This window comes from Choloepus didactylus, chromosome 13, assembly GCF_015220235.1.
Source record: "Choloepus didactylus isolate mChoDid1 chromosome 13, mChoDid1.pri, whole genome shotgun sequence".
In the NCBI taxonomy this organism is placed as follows: Eukaryota; Metazoa; Chordata; class Mammalia; order Pilosa; family Megalonychidae; genus Choloepus; species Choloepus didactylus.
In genome coordinates this window covers 65,927,322-65,931,524 of record NC_051319.1, presented here as the reverse complement: position 1 = coordinate 65,931,524, position 4,203 = coordinate 65,927,322, and the positions used below count along the sequence as shown (strand labels likewise).

The 4,203-nt window shown below is 40.3% G+C and overlaps 1 pseudogene; it reads right to left on the bottom strand.

Moving 5' to 3' along the window:
• Window positions 1-332: 332 nt before the first annotated feature.
• Window positions 333-618, bottom strand: LOC119507575 (annotated as a pseudogene).
• Between the last annotated feature and the right edge of the window lie 3,585 nt (window positions 619-4,203).

The following is a 4,203-nucleotide window of genomic DNA, read 5'->3' as shown; positions in this document are numbered from 1 at the left end:
ACACCTTTTATTCTTAATTTCTTTGGTGATGCCGCTAGTGCCTCAAGACAAAAGTGGTGTGACATACAGCTGATTACTGTGGTGTCAGAGAACTTCCCTTCAGCCCTTTAAATTACTACAATCTGAGACCAAGCAGACAGAAATTGCTTTTAACATAAAGCTGCTTAAAACATATTAGAAATTCCTTAGGTATTTCTATGCTAGTAAAGTTATCATAGACTTACATCTAGATGGAGTTATTTGTACTTATTCACACTAGTTTTTGTTCTTGTTTCATGTATTTAAACTAACACCAACTATATTCACAGTTCAAGTGTCATTATCCTACAGCATCAGGGCCCCTCACTCTCAATGTATGGGATATCACAGTACTTGATGTTATTGCATGCCCATTGCTGCAGAGCATCATTCAAGATTCCTGGGACAGGTGGTGTGCATATTCAAAAAACTACAATACTGGGCACTGATGGTTCCTTCACTTCCACTCTGACATTAACTGGAAAGGTATCCTAGGCAGAAATCTTTCTTCTGACATAAAGCCTTCTTCACTTGCATGTCGCTTCTCTGTGTCAAATGTGTTAGGAAATGGGAAGTTTGCTTTGATTTCATGCAGCCCATGGTATAAAGAGCTTTGACTGAGTAGAGGAAACCAATAGCAAAGTCTACTTCAGGAGCGTCTTTGGAAAACATGAAGAGTCCATCCACGTGATGTTGACCAGTAATTTCTTTCTCTAGGCCACGTCAGGAATCAATGCTCCCTTTCACTACTCTTCACATGTAGTGTTTATCTGGCACTTCAGAAGCGACTCGGCCCACTCAGGCCTAGGACAGCCGCCCATCCTGCATGCAGTCCCGGCGCTGCCAGAGAAGCTGCTTTTCCAGGTGCCTTCGAGGGGCGACCTGCCCCAGCGTGAAAACAAAGGAAGAAAGTGAACGGGGCCTTGGCCTCTCCTCAGTACTGTAGCCAGCCATACTTCTGGTCAAGATGGCACCATCCTAAAATCGGAAGGGAAAATCCCCCCATATCTCTTTACACCTGTATCTCACTCTGTGGAAGAGAAGAATTATTAACAATAGGAGGTGAAAAATCCCACTTTTAAGTTGGCTGAGGTGTTGATATTTTGGTATATACCAATGAATTTTTCAATTTAAATGTAGTCTCTGGCAAATATTCTGCAGGTGAAGCAGTCTTTGGTAACATTAAAGATAAACTTCTAAATTGTTAGCTGAGTTTTGCTTTTCTCAAAGGGGGGGGGCGATAATTTTATCTTACTGTAGTTTCAAGATTAATATCTGGGATATATGGTTGACAGTGGGATGATAGGAAGAGGGAACAATGAAGCTGGGTTTGGAGCCAGACAAAAATCGGATTTGAATTGCGGGCCTTGAACAACTTATCCTCACTGTGGGCTCACCGAATAGAGAAAAATGATTCTGCTTTCCGTAGGGTTACTCAGAGGATTAGATGAGGATGGAGAGTGTTTGGGCATGCTATATACTCACAGACATTCATCAAATGTTAGTGCGCATTTCTTGGACTGACAGAGAAAGGAAGATAGGAGCAAGAGGAAGGAAGGTCTTCCACATGCCCACAGTGGGAATAAGGTCACCTGGTGATGCTAGCTCCTTCCCAGCTGTGCCCCTCGGGGATATTAGGGCTGTTATTTGTGTTGTGCCTGACACCTTGTTGGGCGGTCTGTTTAAACTGAGTGATATTCCTGAAGGATCATTTTATTCATGGAACATGACATAGCTATCTAAACAAAACAAACAAACTAAACTCTCCTTGGTGTGATACATTAGGCTGAAAAGAAGTTTCCAAGAAAACCCACGTTTGCAGGTGCTAGCATAGCATGAATGCCAAATGACTGACAAGAGCCTGCTGACCACTCTCACGTCCACTGATTTGGCTACTTGATACCCTCTGCCCTGTTGGCATTTTGTCTCAATCCACAGGCAAATGGTCGCCCAATTTGTTTGATGAAAGTGTTTTTTTTTCAACAACTTTTTGTTACAAAGTCTTCATTGTGACTGAAGTCCCTTTCTTTTATCAAGAAAAATAAGAAACAATATTGTCTGAGAGGCGGGAGTTGTTGCATCCTTTCCGACACTGAGGGTTTGACCTGAATTAGTTCCTGTAGTAACACTACAGTTGCCGTTAGGTTACAGAACTGCCTGCCAATGACAGCTGGCAATTTTACGAATTCAGCATGAAGCAAAATTATGATGAAGCACGTTTACCATGGATAGCAATTTATGATTTATACTAAAACATATTTAAGGAGAAAATGTGACAGGGAAGAAAGGTAGACAGAAGGTACTGTGACTACCAGGGGATTATTACCTTACCTAAACTAGGGAGAAATAATAAAGCAAATTTCAGAATGTACAACATGTCAGGTCTGGATAAATAGCTAATCTAGAACATACATTTACCTGATGACAAAACTACCTATCTACACCAAGCAAGCCAGTATGGTGCATTACACTTGCTTTTGTAATTTAGGAAATCTTTTTAAATTATTAAATGCAGCCAGTATTTTTTTTTTTTTTTGTATTTTCTTTTGTTGTTCTATTTGTTATTTTTGCAATTTCCAAGACCAAAAGCCACGTTGCTAAGAAAATAACCCACCACAGAACTCCTGTTTTCCCTTCCCTAAATGGCCATTAGTTTCACTGTGAATTATTTTATTCACTTTACAAATGTTGGATATTATAGGAAGAAATAGAACTGAGGAATAGTGCACTTCCAGCTGGTATGTTAATTGGACACTGTTTATTCAACAGTGGCATTAAGAATATAAAAACCTCATCACCAGTCCTCTGTGAAAAGCATTTGCAAATAATAGCACTTATATAAAACTTAAGGCCTGAATGTTTCTTGTTTATGAGTAACATAGTATTAGCATATTAAAATCATTACTAACCATTGCTGCAATATGTGTTCGGAAGCCTGTCAATGTGCTAATGGTAGTAGTCTTGGAAACTTCACATTGCCACAAGATTAATTACTCACATAAAACATTATCGTTTTCCCACATCTCCTATGAGAAGGAGCGGTTGCTAGAGTGATAAATGGCCCAGAATGATATACAAAGGAATAAATGGGAATGTTACCCAGAGAATTGAGAGATCTGCTCCTGATTCATATTAGAACAAGCTGAAGGTCCTTGGTGGTGTAACATTTATTTCTCGAAGCCCGTAGGCGATTGAAAAGAAATATCTGGCACAAACTCTGGGAGACTTACTGTTTAAATAGCCAAGACTGTCTTTGCACAGAGGCCTTTACGTAGGAGATGTGTGTGGAGGTAAAGCAAGGTCAGAGTGAACCTGGTCACTATAATTAGTGAATACCTGGTGTCTGTCGGAGCCAGGTTTTGTGGGCCTTCCTGCTCGGTATTTCTCATGAGTGGATGCCCAGCTCAGAGGTGAGTGACAATTTACTGTTTACAATTAAAACTCAGGGATTATAGTTCAAAGGTGAGAACCCAGCTTGCAATTAAGTCTGGTGAGAAGACTTAAACAAGCTATTATGTGACAATTACCACAAATGGGAGCAGGAGGTAATCTATTGATTGGATCCCTGAGCACCGCTCCCTATTGTCCATTGCCACAGTCAAGTACCTTCGTCAAACCCTGAACTATTGCTAGTGTACGATGAATTAGTCAGTGTGTTTTAGGCTGTTCTGTGTTTCAGATGAGAGTGAAACCAACTTTCCAAACAAAACTGATCCTTGGGGCTTTAGAAAATTCATCCCATTTCATTGTTTCTACCTTCTCTTTATTTTCCATAGATTTCTTTTGGGGGTGGGGGTAGATTCCCACAATTGGGCTTGGGAGGTTAAAGCTATGGTAAGTACTAATGAAGCTGGGGCAATTTGCAAAGTCTTTCAGCATCATTATAATTAGAGAAGCAATTACAGTGAAGTTAGTGGTAATTTAAATTGATCAGCTGGATATCAGATGATGAGTTGTTTGGAGCTGGTGAATCTAATGAATATCTACTTGGTGAGCAGACTTGCCTTTCAGTAAACAAAGATAAAGCCTGGCCACCTGGTTGGTCAAATTTATGAACCGATGAACCTGTGGAAATGCTATTTGTACGGGTGACAAAGCTTAGCACTGTGGGTTTTTCAGAAAGAATAACATTAGAGGTGTATCCTATTGGGTCCCTTTTTCCCCCTATATTTCAACTGCATTGAT